Here is a 20,782-nt window from a genome sequence, read left to right on the forward strand (position 1 = left end):
CATAAAACAAAAGCTCCAATTGTATAATCAAAGAGAGCAGGAGATGGGGGTTTGGTCCCAAAGCACTGTGATCAATATGTTTGATATTCATTGAGTATTTAAGATAGGCTAGGCACTCCACTACATGCTTATTTCCGTTTAATCAGCCATCCTTACAAAGCTCTATGAAGTTGATATTAATTATAACCACTTTATAAATGAGGAAATCGAGGCGTAAAAATTCAATATGGAGTTGCACAACTAACCAGTGGCAGAGCCAGTTCTCAAACCCAGGTGTGTGTGCCTCAGTTCTAATCATCAATGTTCTAACTACTTCACTTCTCCTTTCTGAGTCTTGGTTTCTTTACTGTGAAATAAGCCGGTGGGTGGAATGGATCATAGGACTTCAAAAGTCTCTTTCATATCAAAAAGAATATAAACCTGTCAGTGCAGATTAAAGTTTAAGATGGAACTTGTCTCACTTATCTTCTGCTTCTTGTGAATCTCCCTGAAGGAGCAACAGCATTGTCTCCAGGTCTGAAGGCTTGTTCTGTGAAGCAGGGATCTAGCTCAATCTCAGGGGGCCCAAAGCAACAGATATCAGAAGGTAATTCCACAGTAACTTTGTAACAACCTCAATAAATTTAGTCTTATACATATTAGGAGTCTAATAATTTTTATGGCCGAATGAAGAGTTTGGAGTTTGAAAATTTATAGCTAAGAGTAATCTGAAGACATGTCTTTGTCCAACTCAGAGAGAAATTGGAGTTAAATTGAAGCTTAGAAGATGCTCATTAAGGAAGCCAATAGACTACCCCAAAAATCTTAAGAATGGAAAAAAAAAATCTTAAGAATGGGAATGACTTAAGAGATATTACTCAATACTCAATACCTCCATTTTACATATGAGCCAGCTGAGGCTAGGAGAGGGTAAAGAGTTGCATGATGACTCATGAAACCCTGAGCTGTTATTATCTTCCCTTGTTATAGTTAGAAAAACTTAATGGCACTAAGCTGAATCATTGATGGGTTTACCTGAAGGACTGCATTTCACACAAAAGGAGGAAGGACTAAAATCTGAATTCTAACACCACCTTCTCTCTATGAAGATTAAACACCCACGGGATACATCTTCCAGTTGAACCTCTGCAGGAAAATCCTTCAACCCAAAGGCATTGGTTCAGATGGCTCTGTGGTTCTTTGCAATCACAGCATAGGCCTTTGTTATCAGTACTTTGAAGGATATATTTAAGTGTCAAACTCACTGAAGTTGGTCAGCTACATCCAATAGAAGGATTGGCTAAGATCAAGGTAGCATTACATTAACTGCTCTAAATATAATGAAATCTTGTTGAACCCTGACAACAGGGTTGTCAATAATAATTTATCAGAATTGATAATGTATTGAATTGCCCTTCATTGTTTTTTTTGCCAATTCAAATTCTCCCATGCTTAGAAGTGAAGTGCAAAACAGAGTTGTGAGTTGACAATACCAAGGCACTTCATCTCATTCATAGAAGAGGTGGATATTTAAAGCAATGAGGATGGGGGATCCCTGGGTGGCTCAGCGGTTTGGCACCTACCTTTGGCCCAGGGCACGATCCTGGAGTCCCGGGATCGAGTCCCGCGTCGGGCTCCCGGCATGGAGCCTGCTTCTCCCTCTGCCTGTATCTCTGACCCCCCGCCCTCTCTCTCTCTCTCTCTGTCTATCATGAATAAATAAAAAATAAAAAAAATAAAGCAACGAGGATGAAGTATTTGTGCATCAAACTAAGTCAGAGTAAACTCCAGAAAAAGTTTCACAAAGAATTAGAATTATTCCAAAGCCAGATTTTGTGTAAGATCTTTTGAGATCTTACCTCAGGGCCCCTGTGAGAAGCTAGTGGTGGAGGATACACTACAGGACCAGAACTATGGGAATTTATCTGACTTGTAAACGGACTCCGACCAGGGTGGCTGACAGCTCAAACTGCATTGTCTGCAGGAATGTTGAAACAGCTCAGGTGAGCTGGTGGATCCAGAACAGAAATCCAGTCTGACAGGTAGGGTGTGAAGCAGGAGCATGCAGGCAATGGTGAGGTGATCTCAGGTAAGTTTATCAGCGTGGCACTATGGTCCGGATGAGCTGCTTGTTTGAGCAGGACACCAGGACTAATGAGTGCAGGGAAGAGAGATAAGATCCAGTGTCCCAAGAAGTGGGGAAAGGCAAGACACAGACAGAGTGTCTAGGCCTAGTCAAAATGGCTATAAACCTGCAGGTTCAGATGGAAATTGGGGCACAAAAGTCTATTCATATTGACTGAACAAGGATAGCAGGAAGCAGGCGAGAACTGCAACTTAGGTGAGGTAGTATGCTAGGCCAGCGCCTACCTGGGTACAGTGCCTCAAGTCCACAGAACAGAAACTATCCTTGGCTTTTCCTGGTAGATACGTTTAGTGTACTCCTGGTCTCCAAGTTTGACTCAAGGAAGAGACATAGGGGCCTCAATGTCCACCACGTACAGGGGCAAAAAGGCAGGGACTGGAACTCATGCTTTGAAGGTCACTGCTCACTTATCTGACAGCGATAGCAACATAGAAGAGCAAACAATTAATCTCTGGAGGAGAAAGAACACAAATGCCATTCTCATGACTTGATATCATTCTGGGCCTTTTTTTTTTTAAATCACCTTCTATTGGGTGATCTGTCAGGTACTCACAAACTCACCTCTGCCAGGGCAGAAATGGCTGCAATCAAGCCCATGTGTTGCCCCTACTAACTAGAGTATTTGTACTTAATAAAGATATTTAAAAATAGTCACAAAAATGTAGTCCCTAAACCCAAGATCAGTATATTTTCAAAGATGGTTAAATCTTGGGCTTTGATGCTTGAATTATAAAGAAGAAGAGAGAAAAATAAATTGAGGGGACGGGCACAAGGATGTTCTGTGTCATGGGCTAGTTGTGAGTCAGCAGTACATCCTTCGTAAAGATTGCCCTGTTCTAAAAGATATATTCTTTATAAAACCCCCTCGGATTTTTTAACACTCGAGTATAAGCATTCTTATTATAAAGCATTATGCAGTTTTATGATCGCAATTGCTTGGATATATGGAGTATATTTTGGAATCCTCATTTTGCACTTATGAAGTTAAAGCTATAGGCAACAGAGTCTTTTGCCTACAGTTATGACAATAGAAGAGTTTGAGTCCAAACTTGCTCCTGTGTCTTCCAAGTCCCAGAACCCAGGCTCGTGGAAAAGAAAAACTTCACACCAGACACTTGTTAAAAAAGGCAAGGCATATTTTATTGGAGCTAACTATAGTAAGGGAGAGACTTCAGTGGGTAAATTGAGTTCAACTCCACTGAATAAGAAGTAGTGGGCTTTTAAAATGCTGGAATGTGCTGAAAGGGAAGTACTGAAGGACACTAGGACTGAGTGGCCAATGTGCTTAGGCCTCTCTGGCATTTATTAAAGTTAGGTTCCCACCCTCCCACAGAGACTCTGGCTCTATCTCTTATTGATCATATTCAAAGGGATGGCACCCAGGTCCTTGGGACAGACATTTCTGGGTTGCAGAAGATACATCTCAAAAGGGACAGAAAAGGGACTTACAATTGCAGGTTTTCTAAAGTAAATGTTCTAAAAAAAGTGAGGTCAGGGGCATATAGTCTGGTTTTGGCTGGAACAAACAGTAAATTCTTTTGGCAACATTGAGCTTTCTCAGGTGGTCATTTAAAGGGGTTGGAGTTGTCATCCAGGGATATGGACTTGAGCTAATAGAAGCCAGGCTAGAGTTTGTTCAAGTCTCTTAACTTGGAGGTGGGATGGAAGGGGGGATGTGGATAAAGTCATGTGTGCTGAGAGTTTTGCAGTTTTCACTTGTCAGCATTCCCTGTGGTCTCTTCATTCAGTGTTGGATGGAGTGGATTTAAGGCTTCTGGGGATGTCTTCCTTATGCCAACGCTAAAGAGAAGCCCAATCTTAGTTTAGACTCCTGAAAACTGCAAGCCTCATGTAAGATCCATGCTTGCTCTCAACAGCATACTCTCCTGTGAGGGTCCAAGATGAAGGATTGCTCTCTTTTATGCTAAAAGGCTGTATCTACCTGCCTTTCTGCCTTGTGTGTCAGAAGAACCATTTGTCCAGTAGCTGTAAGACAACTGTGGCCTACATCCTAGAGGAAGCCAAACTTTCCAGTAAATCTATTCACCATAGGCTCTGGAAACCTTGCTGAAAGGCTCAGGGGGAAGCAAATATATTATTATTATTTCCACTGTTTGATTCTTGTAGCATTCATTAGATGATTATAGCTTTGAGATTTGATGGATGGAGCATTCTATCTTGTCACTGTATTTCTGAGCTGGTCTGTAGCTACTCAATAATTACCACGCAACACAGTGGAGGCATGTTCAAGAATGCTAATGAATTATCAGTTCTCTTAAAGCCTCATTAGATTTCTTGATAGCAAAGCCTCCCATTGACAAGATCTCTAACATGATTTTCCAAAGACCCTTGTTGCTTGTCAGGCAAGAGATTATCTGTGCATGCATGAGGTAGTTTGGAAACCACCCTGATTTTCTGCTATGCCGTTGTCACACACATTTGTTTTTGTTAGAGTTTTGTATGTGTGTATCTGTGATAGATGTGTGGTATGGAGGTGGGAGAGGTGGATTGAGGTCTCTGGAGAAAATAAAAGAAAGGCAGCACTAAATCCCACTGTAGAATTGAATTTTCTAGTTGAGAATTATTTTAAACTCATCTTGAACTATTGTGTTTCACCCCAAAATCTGTTTTTCTCTCATAAGTAAATGGGAAAATGATCCCCTCAGTTCTTCTGGCCAAAAGCCCGGCCATTATCCTTGGTTACCCTTTCTCTTTTAGCCCTCACATTCAACCACCGGCAAATCCAGTTGGCTACCTCCAAAAGATATCCCAAAATTCTATTCTGTTCTCTGTATCTGCATTATCATATCTCTAGACCAAGCCATCACCCACTCTGTCCTGATCTAGTAAAACCACTTCATTGCTTGGTTTCTTGCTTCCATTCTTACCCCCTTAAAATCCATTATCCCCAAAGTAGCCAGAATGATTTTTATGAAAATAAATCAGATTGTATCACTCTCCTGTTTCAAATCCCCCAATAGCATTCTATAGCAAGTAGAATAAAATTAAGACTTCTTTACCTGGTCTACATTGCCCTGTAGGAACTGACCCTTATCTACCCCTCAGGCCTCTCCTAGCATTCTCTCCACTCTTCACCACCCTCTAGACAGGCCTAACTCACAGCTTTTGCACTTCTTGTCCTCTTTGCCTGGAGCATTCTCCAGGCAAAGCATTCTCTCCTCTGAGCTTCACATGGATGACTCCATCAGTTTCAGCTGAAATGCCATGTGAGAATAATTCCTTGAAGAACAGCCTATAAGATTGCTCTGTTTTATTTTCATCAAAGAACTAGTCAGGGGATCCCTGGGTGGTGCAGCGGTTTGGTGCCTGCCTTTGACCCAGGGCGCGATCCTGGAGACCCGGGATCGAGTCTCACGTCGGGCTCCCAGTGCATGGAGCCTGCTTCTCCCTCTGCCTGTGTCTCTGCCTCTCTCTCTCGCTCTCTGTGACTATCATAAATAAATAAATTAAAAAAAAAAGAACTAGTCATTGGTTAGGATTTTATTATATTTTTTATGCCCATTTGTTTATTGCCTGCCTCCCTTGACTTGAATGTAAGCAACATGAGGGCAGGGACCTTGTTTTTCTCGGTCACTGCTGTATCCATCATACCTAGAAGAATGCCTGGCCTGTAGCAGGAGCTTACAAAAGATTTACTGATTGAATGAAGGAACAAATAAACAAGTGGATGAATGTAGTACAATTCCTCTTTTTAAAATGAGGAAACTGAAATCCCAAATTGAAAGCAACTTGTCCAAAACCTCAAAGAAGAGACTTATTCTTCTGATCTTGATTTTTATGATCTTTCCAACATATTAAACTGCATCTCAACATGGTTCTCAGCCAGGGTGGTTTTGCCTATCAAGATATATTTGATGATGTCTAGAGAGATTTTCAGTTGTCCTAACTGTAGAGAGATTGCTACTGGCATCTAGTGAGTACAAGTCAGGGATGCTGCTAAACATTCTATAATTCACAGGACAGTTTCCCACAACAAAGAATTAGGTGGCCAAAAATGTCAGTAGAGCTGAGTTGAGAACCCTTAGTAGTAATTGCAAAGGCAGGATATGCCTCCTACATTCTCCACTCTTCCTCTGAGCCACGGGAAACCTTACATAAGACTGCCCCCATTGCTCTACCTGAATTAAACAACAGTCATCATCCAGGGAGGATGTTGTCTTGGACCACTAGATTAATCTTTTCTCTCTCTCAAGTCAATCCTCCAACATCTAATTAGCATAGAACATGCCACCTTCAATTAATATTGGTTATGAAATTTGTTAAAGAAATTAATTGCCCAAACTGTCCCTTCTGCTCACCTGTAGTCTACCTATCTTTCAGTCATAAATCCTACCACTTCCAGGAAGTTTTTCCTGAGTCCCAAGCAGAGTTCATATCTCCCTACACCATATTCTCTTAGCACTAGATGTGTATGAATTAAAATACAAACTTAAACTCAAGAGTTGCTCATTTTCCCACCATCCCCAGCTTATGCATTCCTTGAGGCAGGCATAGAGTCTCAACTGGGCACTGCACACAGAATGGGTGCTTAGTAAGTACCTTATGGAAGGAAGATGCATATTTCCAACAGGCTATATATCCATTTAAGGTGACAAGAAAGAAAACCTTGCAAAATCAACACAAGAGAAAAGGCAAATCTTTCCTCTTTCATTGCAGCAAAAGGAAGTTGGAAGGCAGGAGCATTAATTGACATATCTTTTTTTTTTTTTTTTTTTTTTTTTTTTTTTAATTTTTTATTTATTTATGATAGGCACACAGTGAGAGAGAGAGAGAGAGGCAGAGACACAGGCAGAGGGAGAAGCAGGCTCCATGCACCGGGAGCCCGACGTGGGATTCGATCCCGGGTCTCCAGGATCGCGCCCTGGGCCAAAGGCAGGCGCCAAACCGCTGCGCCACCCAGGGATCCCTTAATTGACATATCTTTTCAGTTTATTGCTTCTCTTTTGTGGATGAATGTAGGCATTTGTGAGGTAGGCATGTAGTCAACTCCCCACCAACTTGGGAACAGCCTGAATGATGAATTATCTCTAAGGTGGTGGCAGGGGTCCCTGGTGCTGGAGGAACAGTGTGGTCTCTGCAAATCCCTAAGCCGATGACAGGGACAGGGCAGGCAGCAGGCTGTGTTATCTGTACCCCAAGGAAGATAAGGAAAACAAAGTAGCCACCCCCATACTGCTTTCCCAGAAAGCCGGCCGGCTTGACTTAAGCCTACTGTGCTATTTAACTCAACACAGTTGCAAACAAACAAGATTAGAAATGAATGATAGATTTCTTTTTAAAATAGAACATGAAACAAAAGCAATTTTTTTTTTTTTGTCACCATGGGTAAAGCAATGGAAGTGCCTGTTTGAGGAAAACAATTACACATCAGCTTAAATTACCTGTTTTAAAACACAAAACTCTGAACCCTAGAAAGCCTTTAGAAATATGGCCATGTTTCTATTTTATGGATGAAGAAACTGAGATCTGTAGAGCATAAAGGACTGGCCTGAAATCATATAGCACACAGTGGAAACCAGAATCTATAACTGAGCTTCCTGTCCCCAGTTCCTATTGTATGTGTGTGATGTGGAATGGGGGGGGGGGTAAAGTGGGGGAAGGTCAGTGGACCAGAGAGTCTAAATACCTGGGCTTCAGATTTTATCAAACGACAAACTATATGATTTAGGACAAGCCACTGCTCCTTGCTTCACCTTCCCCATCCATTGTGTAATGGGATTGACCTGAATGACCTGTAAGCTCCTCCCATTCCAGCCCATGCTGGACTTCAGCACAGGCTAATAATAAATAAACAAGCAAATAAAAATATACAGAGTATATACTTTATACCAGACACTGTGCTAAATATTTTTTTCACACAGTATCTCATTTAATCTTTATAACCTTATAAAATAGGCATGTTTATTTTGCCATTTACATATGAGAAAGCTGGGACTCAGGTTAAGTAACTGGCTTAGAGTCACACAATTGATGTGTAGTGACAGTAGCATTTAAACATCTACCTGTCTGAGGGATCCCTGGGTGGTTCAGTGGTTTGGCGCCTGCCTTCGGCCCAGGGTGTGATCCTGGAGTCCTGGGATCGAGTCCCACATCAGGCTTCTTTCATGGAGCCTGTCTGACCTCAGGGATAGAAATTACAAGTTCAATGAATATTCAAATATTAGTTCAGTTCAGTTCTTCAGAGACTGAGAACTCACACCCATCTCCACAGAAATAACCCATACTTGGGACATTCTGACTGTGACAAAAACTATATCTCTGTAATTTATACCCTGTTGATCCACCAAGAAGTCTAACATTTATTCTATAAAAACAGTTCTTTAGATGAGGGAGAATTATGTTTATGACCCTTATTCTGAATATCTTCTATTTTTGTAAATTTTGATTTCTAATCACTTCTCTGGTTCTTTGTTTGGACCTACTTTCAATTCCCTTATTACCTCAGCAGGATGCCTCTGCCCACACCCAACATATCTTATACTTTCAACTTAGAATATTGAATAGAATAATGCTGATTAAATTCCTAGTGTTTGTAAAAAGGATGGGAGCAGAGATGATAAGTTCATTGAAAATATGAACAAAGAATCTTTGTTTGGAGCCATGATAAAGTCAGTACGGAATCATCCTCTCATTTTTTTCTTTTCGAAAGATTTTATCTATCCATTCATGAGAGACAGAGAGAGAGACAGAGAGAGAGAGAGAGAGAGGCAGAGACACAGGCAGAGGGAGAAGCAGGCTCCATGCAGGGAGCCTGATGCAGGACCTGACTCCGGGACCCCGGGACCATACCCTGGGCTGAAGGCAGCACCAAACTACTGAGCCACCCAGGGATCCCCCATCCTCTCATCTTAAACAACATTTTTTAGAGGGTAAAATGAGCCAAGGGAAAGCAATAATAAAGATCAAAGTTAAAGTCTATGAAATAGACAACATAATAATAATAGAGATAATCAATTATCTGAGAAAGTGCTAAAATTGGTAAACCTCTAGCCATATTGATCAGCAAAAAGAAGGAAGGAAGGAAGGAAGGAAGGAAGGAAGGAAGGAAGGAAGGAAGGAAGGAAGGAAGGAAAAAAGATCATTGGTATAGATTTTATTGATATTAAAAGACTAAAAAGTAAATATTATAAACAACTTTATGCCAGTAAATTCTACACATTATTTGAAGTGGACAAAAGCCTTGAAAAACACAAACTACCAAAGTTTACTAAAAAAAATAAATAAATAACACAAATACACCCATGTTTTTAAAGACTTTGAATAAATAATTAATAACCATCAAAAAAAAATGACCATGCCCAGATGGTTTCACTGGTAGATTCAACCAAGCACTAAAAGAAAAAATGATAATAATTCTCCATAATATCTTCCAGAAAAGAAGAGAGAACACTTCCTGACTCATTCCATGAAGTCAGCATTGTTCTTGATACAAAAGTAGACAAAGATATTATATTAAAAAAAAAAAACACAAAAACTGACAACCCAACATCCTTCCTGACACAGAAATTCTTAATAAAATTTTAGCAAATTTGGGGATCCCTGGGTGGCTCAGTGGTTTAGCACCTGCCTTTGGCCCAGGGTGTGATCTTGGGGTCCTGGGATCAAGTCCCAAGTTGGGCTCCCTGCATGGAGCCTGCTTCTTCCTCTGCCTGTGTCTCTGCCTCTCTCTCTCTCTCTCTCTCTGTGTGTGTGTGTGTGTGTGTGTCTCTCAGAATAAACAAATAAATAATCTTTTTAAAAAAATAAATAAATACAATTTTAACAACTTTAATTTAGCAATATAGAAAGAGTTCACACATCATGATTGAGGTTTGTCACAGAAATATGTTTTCCTTAAGATTTGAAAATCAGTCTGTGTAATTTACCATATTAAGAGACTGAAAAAGAAAACCCACATGATAATCCCAATAGATACAAAAAGTATTTGACAGAATTCAATGTCTTTTCATGACTAAAAACTCCTATCAACCTAGAAATAGAAGAAACTTGTTCAAACTGATAAAGAGCATTTATAAAAAGCTTTTGACTAATATCATATTTAACAGTGGATATTGAATCTTAATATTGGGAGAAAAAGGCAGGGGGATCATGGGGTGGCTCAGCGGTTTAGCACCTTCCTTTGGCCCAGGATATCATCCTGGAGACCCAAGATTGAGTCCCACATTGGGGTCCCCACAGGGAGCCTGCTTCTCCCTCTGCCTGTGTCTCGGCCTCTCTCTCTCTCTCTCTCTCTCTCTCTCTCTGTCCTTCCTGATTGAATAAATAAATAAATAATAAATAAATAAATTAAATAAATAAATAAATAAAATCTTAAAAAAAAAAAAGAAAAAGGTAGGAACACCTGTTCTCAGTGCTTTTCTTCTGTATTATTCTGGAAGTCCCAGCCATTGCAATAAAGCAAGAAAAATTTCCACACAAATTGGAAAGGAAGAATAAAATTATCATTATTAGAAGATGGTATAATGTATTTGTAGATCTTAAGGAATCTCCAAAACAGCTATAAGAATTGGTAAGTTTATCAAGTTTGCATAATACATGAAGATTGTTTAGAAGCAATAAAAATTAATTGTATATAATAAGCATTTATTAATTGCATATATAATTTATAAGCAATCATAAAATAGAATTAAAAATCAATAACTTACAATATCATCAAAATATGAAGTGATTAAGGGCATCTGGGTAGCTCAGTCAGTTAAGTGTCTGCCTTCAGCTTGGGTCATGATCCCAGAGTCCCAGGATGGAGCCCCATGTCTGGGCTCCCTGTTCAGTGGGGAGTCTGCTTCTCCACTTGTACTCTCTCTCAAATAAATAAATAAAATCTTTAAAAATATGAAGTAATTAGTGATAAATTTGACAAAAAATGTGCAGAGTTTATACACTGAAAACTACAAAACATTAATGAGACATGTGAAAGAACACCTAAAGAAATAGGATATATCACACACACAGATTGGTAGGCTCAATGTTTTTAAGAAGTTAATTCTCTCTAAACTGATCTGTAGATTTGATGAAATTCCAATTAAAAATCCAGCAGGCATTTTTTTATCATTAAGATCTATTTATTTTCTAGGTAGTAATAATAGCAAATGGCAATAACACTGTTTTTTTAAATAATAAATTTATTTTTTATTGGTGTTCAATTTGCCAACATACAGAATAACACCCAGTGCTCATCCCGTCAAGTGCCCCCCTGAGTGCCCATCACCCATTCACCCCCACCCCCCGCCCTCCTCCCCTTCCACCACCCCTAGTTCGTTTCCCAGAGTTAGGAGTCTTTATGTTCTGTCTCCCTTTCTGATATTTCCCACACATTTCTTCTCCCTTCTCTTATATTCCCTTTCACTATTATTTATATTCCCCAAATGAATGAGACCATATAATGTTTGTTCTTCTCCGATTGACTTATTTCACTCAGCATAATACCCTCCAGTTCCATCCACGTCGAAGCAAATGGTGGGTATTTGTCATTTCTAATGGCTGAGTAATATTCCATTGTATACATAAACCACATCTTCTTTATCCATTCCTCTTTCGATGGACACCGAGGCTCCTTCCACAGTTTGGTTATTGTGGACATTGTTGCTAGAAACATCGGGGTGCAGGTGTCCCAGCGTTTCATTGCATCTGTATCTTTGGGGTAAATCCCCAACAGTGCAATTGCTGGGTCGTAGGGCAGGTCTATTTTTAACTCTTTGAGGAACCTCCACACAGTTTTCCAGAGTGGCTGCACCAGTTCACATTCCCACCAACAGTGTAAGAGGGTTCCCTTTTCTCCGCATCCTCTCCAACATTTGTGGTTTCCTGCCTTGTTAATTTTCCCCATTGTCACTGGTGTGAGGTGGTATCTCATTGTGGTTTTGATTTGTATTTTCCTGATGGCAAGTGATGCAGAGCATTTTCTCATGTGCGTGATGGCCATGTCTATGTCTTCCTCTGTGAGATTTCTCTTCATGTCTTTTGCCCATTTCATGATTGGATTGTTTGTTTCTTTGGTGTTGAGTTTAATAAGTTCTTTACAGATCTTGGAAACTAGCCCTTTGCAACTATCTTCTCCCATTCTGTAGGTTGTCTTTTAGTTTTGTTGACTGTATCCTTTGCTGTGCAAAAGCTTCTTATCTTGATGAAGTTCCAATAGTTCATTTTTGCTTTTGTTTCTTTTGCCTTCCTGGGTGTATCTTGCAAGAAGTTACTGTGGCTGAGTTCAAAAAGGGTGTTGCCAGCAGGCATTTTTTAAATACAAATTTAATTTTCAAGATGACTTCAAGATCTATATGACAATTCAAAGGACTTACTATGGCTAAAACAACTTTGAAAAACAAGAACAAAGTTGCAGTTTTTATACCTGATTTCACAATTAAAAATCTATAATAATCAAGGCAGCACAAATTTGACATAAAGTTAGAGAAATCTATTAATACAACAGAATTGAATATAGAATTAGACCCACATGTACATATATGGTCAATTGATTTTCAACAAAAACACAAAGGGAATTAAATAAGGGAAAGGATACATTTTCAACACACTGGTAAAATTTGATAGTCATTTGCAAAATGAATCAACCTCAACTCCTACCACAATATTAGAAAAAAGTAACTCACATGAAACAGATTTAATTATGAGATAAAACTATAAAACATTTGGAAGGGAAAAGTCTTAATGACCTTGTGTCAGGCAAAGACTTCTTAAGTAAGACATTGAAAGCATAAAATATGAAAGAAAAACATAGGTATGTTGAATTCCATCAAACTGCTCTTCAAAGGATGCCTGGGTGGCTCAGTGGTTAAGCATCTGCCTCACCCTCAGGGCGTGATCCCGGGGTCTCAGGATCAAGTCCCACATCGGGCTCCCTGCATAGAGCCTGCTTCTCCCTCTGCCTATGTCTCTGTCTTTCTCTCTATGTGTCTCTCATGAATAAATACATAAATCTTTTAAAAAATTTCTCCTCAAAGGGTACTGTTAGGAAATTTAAAGTGAAATCACAGATTAGGAAATAACATTTGCATGATATATAGCTGACAAAGGGCTTTTATCCAGGAAATAGAAGGCACTGTTACAATTCAGCAACCTAATTTTTTTTAAAGATTTTATTTTTATTTATTCACGACACACACACACACACACACACACACACACACATAGAGGCAGAGACATAGGCAGAGACAGAAGCAGGCTCTATGCAGGAAACTCTATGTGGGATGTGCTATTTGTATCAGCCAAAAATTCGACCTAATATGGCTAAAACAATTTTGAAAAACAAGAACAAAGTTGCAGTTTTTATACTACCTGATTTCACAATTAAAAATCTATAATAATCAAGACAGTACAGATTTGACATAAAGTTAGAGAAATCTATTAATGCAACAGAACTGAATATAGAATTAGACCCACATGTACATATATGGTCATACACAGACTCCACCTGAATGTCAATCATCAAGGTAATGTAAACAATTTGTGGCAAATCAATCTGATGGGACAGTAGTTTTCAGCAATAAAAAGAACAGACTATTGATACATGCCACAACATGGATAAATTTCAAAATAATTATACTGAGTATAAGAAGCCATGTCAAAAAAGAGTGCATAGTGCATGATCCATTTGTATAAAAAAATTTTTTAAGGGAGGGAGAGCAGGGAGGGGTAGAGGGTAAGAGAGAGAGAGAATCTTAAGCATGCTCCACACCTAGCACAGAGCCCAACACGGGGCTTGATCATGACCTGAGCCGAAATCAAGAATTGACCACTTAACTGATTGAGCCACCCGGGTGCTACCATTTGTACAAAACTTTTAAAAAATGCAAACTAATCTACAGAAAAAATATCAGTAGCTTCTTGCAAACAAGAATAAAGAGAAGAATATGGCGTGAGGAAAATTTTTGGAATGACGGAAATCTTTGTAATCTTAATTGTTGTGTGGTTATAGGATGTATCCAGATGTCAAACCTGTCCAATTTTACACATTAAATGTGTGCAGTTTTTTGTACATCTACTATATCTCAATAAAGTGGCAAACAACTTTTTAAAGAAGTGAGGCAAGGAAGGAAGACTTAAAATTTTGTAACCATGACCTTGACAGAATCCTCAATGAGAAAAGCATGTAAGGGGGAAAAACATTGAGAAATTATCTTGAAGATAATTCAAGAAAAAGTCACGATATATTTGGCAAAGAGCTTTGAATCCACAGCATTCTATCAACCATGTTTCCTGTCTTAGTTTGATTCATGTTGGTTTGATGGAAGAGATAATCTGAGAAGAAGCTGAAGCAGTGGTTTTAGAGTGTAGGCTGCAATATAATGCATGATACTTGAGCAGAGTATAAGAAAGGATATGAAATCATAGGCTTAAAAGTGTCACTTTATCACACACTCTACCTCCAAGCAGAGTTTATGTCAGAGACAGGTGGAGAAGAAAGCTATGCCCCATCCATTTCTCTGCACTGTGTTCCTAATATTAGGGAATGTCTAGCCACCATCCATCAAGGAGGCTTGGATTCATTGACTCCCCTCTCCCTTCATCTCTTGGAGTAGCCATGGAAGAAATCCTTCTGAATCTCCCCTGGGAGACAGCCTACTATAAAGAGTACAGTTCCTGACAGCATCCATCTGCAGTTTTTAAAGATCTATCATAGCATTTGAGCTGAGCCCCTTTTCTGGCAATCCATAGTCAATGAATGAGCATCACCATGTCTGCCCAAGTTGGATTCCCCATAGGACAATCCTGGGATTAGAGCTGTCTGATGGGTTGGTGAAAATGTTCTCAAAGCTTCCCCAAAATCTGAGGTTCTTCCTATGTAATCATCCATCCTTCCCTCCTCCTCTCCTTTCACAGATTTCAGATCTGCAGTGTAGTCAGAGACTTTCCCTACCCACTTTTTCTCCCTCTTCTCTTTATTTTTCACAGACATTACCTCAATATATATCTCACACTTATAACTCTATTTTGACATCTGCTTCCTGGAGGGCCTGAAATAACATGCACCCTGTCACTCATTCCCATCAACTAAATCCCCAAGTTCCCCAACTTTACTGCCCCTGCCTTCAGTCAGGCTGCTATTGCCCAGGAACTACCCTGAAATGGTCCACCATTGGATCTGAATTCCAATGGCAGCGTTACTCTGGGAATAGAGTACACAGTCTGAATATCTGAAAAGGAAGTCTACACATCCCTGAGAAAAAGATATGATTTGGAATGGGGCTATGAAGTCTGATAATTCACTGGCATCTAATGTTCCACATTCCAATGTTACCTTTTCCATCTAAAACAAGAACAATGTAATCATATCATAGTCTCTGCTTTCCTTTGCAAAGAAGCAGGGAGGCTGGTGAAAATCTTGTTGGTAAAGTGCTGTGAACTTCTTGGAAGCTCTGATAATCTTCTATCTATGGATGAAAATGCTGACCTGCCATTATTCCCATACGTGCTTTTCATTTTGGCTACAAATAAGGCCTGGCTGCCTTCTTCTGGTGTTTATGATTCTTTAATCTTGTCTTTCAGTACCTTTCTCCTCCTACGTATGTTCCAGCCAAATGGAGCCACTCGCTTATCCCCAAGCACAGTCGGTGCTTTCTTGCTTCACTAACCTCACTCATTCTCTCTCCTCTGTCTGGAACCTCCTTGCCTCTCACTCCCAAAGCTGCTTGTCCAAATTCCAGCCATCATTTAAAGCCTATCTGAAACATGACATCCCCTAAGAATCCTCAGAGGTATCCTCTCCCTCTGCTACCATTCCACAGTAATTTTTTTTTGTATATTTCTCATAATATCCATTGCTTTCTATCTTGTCTTGTGTTTATTCGGTGCATATCTTGGACCCCCTACTAGGTTAAAAGTTCCTTGCTCATCTCTCTGATCCTCATTCTCCTCTAGCACCTGCCCCCTACGGGGCCTCTCAGTCCCTTGGTCCTAAATAGGTCATTGTTTTCAAAGTGGTGATGGCTTCCCTTGTACATTTCCATAAAATGTCTCTTTGAGACCCAACATCACAGACTAGCAGGGTTGCTAGAGAGGGCTAGGCATCTTTGCCAGGAAATCAAGGTGTATTGTGCAAGCATGTGAGTCCTGCATCGTTAATGCAGTTCTCTGGTCAAACTGGCTAAGAGAGTAAAAAAGCAGATCTCCAAACTTCACATGAGGATATGAATGCCCATCATTTTTAAAACAGATCCTTTCCCCCAGTGTCTGACCAAAGGTTTCAGGAGTTGTTGCAGGTTGGGGAGAACATCAATAATAGTAATTCCCATCCAATCCCTAAAACCCACTTCATTCTTTGTTCTCTCATTCTATTCTCCAGTTACCACCAGGTCTGACTTCTGGCCATCCACCACTCACTCTGTAAAGTCATGCCAAAAACATGGATGGAGTTCCAATGCATTTTTCTGAGAGCCTTACAGTGCTTCTAGCCTTGCCAAAGGGTTCTCTTTCTCTGCTACGTGTATCCAAAACCAGCTTCCATGGACATGTTTACCACTTAGTAAACATTCAACAACATATGTTGAGGCCTATTGTGTGCCAGGAACAGGCCCAGGCATATAGAGATAAATAGGACCCAGATCCTGCAGGCCAGAAACACTCAGTGAGCCAAAACAGCCTTAAATCTTCTGAAACACATATTTTTTTTCTTGTTCAGATTTTTACGACCTCCTTGAACACTCTTACTCTGTCAATTCTCATTTTAAGTTTCAGTTCTAGAATAGTTTTAAAAGACCAAAAATAACCTTCTTGATTTGGGTGATCGACTCAGCCAACTCTATCTATCTACTTTTATAAAAGCTCTGGGACAGGTCATCAGCACACGATAGTACAGTAATCCTGGTGTAAGACACAAAAAGAGGAAAGTTGTTCTCTCACAGCTTAGTCTTCCATGCAGTATAGATATTCTTTGTTCTTTTTTTTTTTTTTTTTTTTTTTTCCAGGAAATAAAGACAGCTAAGAACAAAAAGTTCTAGAAGGCAGTTCATAAGACCTCAGGCAGATCATACTCTTGTATGGCAATTTTCTCAGGTGTGGATAATTAGCTCTGGCTGAAAATGCAAGAATATTTTCCCCAACAGAGCAGGAACAAACCTGGTGTTTGTCTTAATTTGCAAAAGGTTTCTAACAGTAGCATTTTTAATCGACCAACCAAATATCCAACAGCTGCTACCAGCCCGGGTCCTGAGGCTGGAATGCAGTCTGACTATTAATTTCCTGAAAGCCTAGCAAAACAAGTTGGATGCCAGATTCTCAAGTAAAGTCTCCTCTTCGAATAACAAATCTTTCTCCAGCTTTTTAACCTCTTCCCAAGGTCTCAACCAAGATAAAAGAAACATAAAAGTGTCACCTTGGATCCTATCTTACCACTACTGAACCACCTGAGAAACCTATCATGCTTGCCAGCAGCGATTGGGCTTCATCTTGTCAACTGCTTGGCTGCCCTGGGATTTTCCATTCTTCACATCTGTCATTATCAAGACACACAGACATTTGTCAGTGAGCTGAGCCTAACTTTTAAAGAGTTGCTCCTGAGACATGCTTCAAAACTTGAAAGCCTGGATATGTGGAATGAGCTCTGGGCAAGCATGGTGGACTTATAATTCCCTGTTTATCCTTGAGAAAACTATTCTCTTTGAAACTGTGTATTTACCTGAAGTACAGGGAAATAGTACCCATCTGCCTACTGGATGTCGGTAACACTCAAATGACGTAATGTATATGAATATGAGAGCAAAAGACTCCAATAATTAGACAGTAACCCCTGACAGACGAGTTGGGCTCTCGATGTCAAGAGAGAGAAACTGAGATTTTTAAGCAGGCCAAAGACCAAGAGGAACAAAATCAGTCAGCAAAGCCTGAGATAACAAGCTTGCACAAAATTCAGCAAAATTCGCAAAAAGACCCCTGCAATACATCCTGTTATGTTCTCCAGCGGTTGTTACATCCTGAAACTGCTACCAGAAATAGTGAGCTGTATCCTGCTTGCCACTCTGCTCCTGAAACTTGCAGTTTGGGACTTGTGTCTGGCAAGTTTCTGTAAAGGACACAGAACTTGTGGGGTTTTGTTTTGTTTTGTTTTGTTTTGTTTTTGCCTATTTAGCCCTGAGCTTAATCCTTCCCCTTAAGAGCATACTTTTGATTTGTTGGGAAGCTATGTCTCTGTGATTTGCAAACTGTATGGCAATAAAACTTTTCCTTGCCTCTGACCAAATCTTTGCATTCCAGGAATTTTAATTGACAAATACATTTGATAATAGGAAAAAAATCACTGTGTAAATGTAAAGAAATAATATGGTTGATGGTTAATCTGTTTAACTTGTATTTGCTTATATAGACCTAACATAAATAGAGATATGGTCTTTGTTAAATAGCAAAAAGAAAGAAATATGTTAGGGTTAAGAAGTAACACCTGTAGCCTGGACCATGTTTGAATTTTAGCATGCTGTCAGGTACATGGAGAAATAAGTTTTCATTGAATAAAACCTGTGTGTGTGTGTGAGTGATGGGATACAATCTGGGCATCAGCTTAAACTCCATCTGTGCCTTAGCCCGTAGCAGGCATCTATCTCAGGCATCTCCATGCTCCTGGAGGGTGTTGCTAACTAGCCCCAGGCATTACTGTTAAGGAGGCTTGTGCCAGGTCATGGAGCTCAGTGGAGGAAACCAACAGGTCCAAAGATGTTTAAGAAGTTTAGTTGGGTATCATTCTGCTTAAAAGTGTTGGGAAAATATAATTGAAAACAAAATCTCTACCCAACCCAGAAAACCTCTCTACAAAGGAGGGAGAGAAAAAGACACTTAGCCAATTGGCTTTATCTGGAAGAGAAATAAACTTTTCATATCTTTATGATAAGAAGTAGCTTCGCAAATAGGAGCAAGGTACTCACTGAAATTAGCCTCTGACCTCCTATGGGAACTGGGAAATAAAGAGCTATCTCCCTTGATGTTTGCACTTCAAAAAGATAATTCCCAGATTCCTGAGGAAGACACTCTTGGGTCATATGACCCAAGAGTAGTAAAAAACTGACAATAGATCTATCTAGTCTTCAAAGGGGTGCCTGTCAAAGAAATAAAGTGCTTAAAACTACAAGTTTTATTTTTTTTAAAGATTTTACTTATTTATTCATGAGAGAGACACAGAGAGAGACAGAGACATAGGCAGAGGGAGAAGCAGGCTTCCTGTGGGGAGCTTGATGCAGAACTCGATCCCAGGACCCCAGTATCATGCCCTGAGCCAAAGGCAGATGCTCAACCACTGAGCCTCTATTCTTAAATTACTTAAGAATAGTGACCAAATTATAAGTTTCTGAAGGTAAATGCTCTAAGCAGAAGGAAAAGAAGGAAAGCCTTTCCTTTATTTTCAACAGGAAAACTAAGCCTCTTATTTTAAATTTGTATTTGCCCTTACAACAGCCCATAGCTTTTTAAGCAGAAAAGTTATATTTGAGAGAACTGATGGAAGGTATGATTGGTGAATTTTCTGGTGATAGAAAATCTGGATAATTGTACTCCCTTTATGGTTGGCTTTGGAGACCAAGAGAATCCCCGAATTCCTACTTTTCCAATGGCAGGTCTCAGACCTTTTTGATCTTATGACCTCCTAGTAACTAAAAGGAAGATATCAACTCTCACATATTAGTCAACTACTAGTTCATATCTTCTGTCCTTCTGGATATTTCTGCTCTGAATGCTACCCTCTACATGATCTCAGCCATTATCTGTCTAGGAAGCCAGCCTCCTTGCTGACAACCTCTGCAACTCTGACCTCTCTGTTTCACAGAGTGTTCTTGCTGGACTCTTGAAGACCTGGGGCTGGAGAGCTGAAACCCTGTTGGTCACATGTTGTGGTTCTACATTCATCACATCCTAATGCTGCTCAGGCTTCCCACAATATTGTCACAGGTCACCCCTTAGTGACAAATGATGTTTGAGGAAGCTGCTCCCTTCACCACCACCACCTGCTTACCTTCTTACTTTCCCTGCTTACCTTCTATATCCAAAACTCTCTTCTACAAATAGGGGTACACTTTCTCCTTCCTGTGTCCCACTTGGATCCCCAGTGATAGAATTCTTTATATTTTCACATGTAATCTTCTCTTACCTAGTGCATAGGTGCTCTGAAAGAACTAGTTGGGACAGTTTAACGTAGTGCCTTGAGGACAACCGGAGTCCCTAATTCCCAAGATAGTCTGATTTTAACACTGAAATTCCCCCAACTCAGTCCAGATTAAATGAGGACAGTTGGTTACCCTAAGACAACATCTAAGACTCTAATGAACATGCAAATTCCCTGGGGATTTTGTGAGCATGAAGACCCTTGTACAGTGGGTCTGGGGTGCGGCTATATTTTGATCATCAAGGGCATAAAGTAGCAGCATCCAGAATTTGGTTTTTGTTTTCTGTTTTTTGTTTGTTTGTTTGTTTGTTTTGAGATCTCTAATTCCTTCCCTTTCAGTCTTGCTACTGAAAGTGAACATCCATACTAGCCTCTATTTAGCAGTGATTTCTCTGTACCCATGATCCTATTGTCCTCATTGCAATCTGGCTTTTGCCAGAGGCTCCTCTGACTTACCAGTTAGGTTAGTTGCAATCCTGGTAGTAAACATTATTGACCTCCTACTCAATATCCATCCCTAATATTTTCCCTCCTATAGGAAC

The 20,782-nt window shown here is 39.9% G+C and overlaps 1 protein-coding gene across 8 annotated transcripts in view; it reads left to right on the plus strand.

Moving 5' to 3' along the window:
- Positions 1-20,782, plus strand: part of RTP4 (receptor transporter protein 4) — a 114,630-nt gene that overhangs the window by 70,536 nt on the left and 23,312 nt on the right. Inside the window, exon 4 of one of the 8 annotated variants that reach the window (XR_004811912.2) lies at positions 17,436-18,335. The exons of the other annotated variants lie outside the window; for them this stretch is intronic. The gene's annotated coding sequence lies outside the window, so the exon portion shown is untranslated. Of the gene's footprint in view, positions 1-17,435; positions 18,336-20,782 lie in introns of those variants that run through there. 8 annotated transcript variants of the gene reach the window in all.

The sequence above is a fragment of the Canis lupus genome, chromosome 34 (genome assembly GCF_003254725.2).
Source record: "Canis lupus dingo isolate Sandy chromosome 34, ASM325472v2, whole genome shotgun sequence".
Classification (NCBI taxonomy): domain Eukaryota; kingdom Metazoa; phylum Chordata; class Mammalia; order Carnivora; family Canidae; genus Canis; species Canis lupus.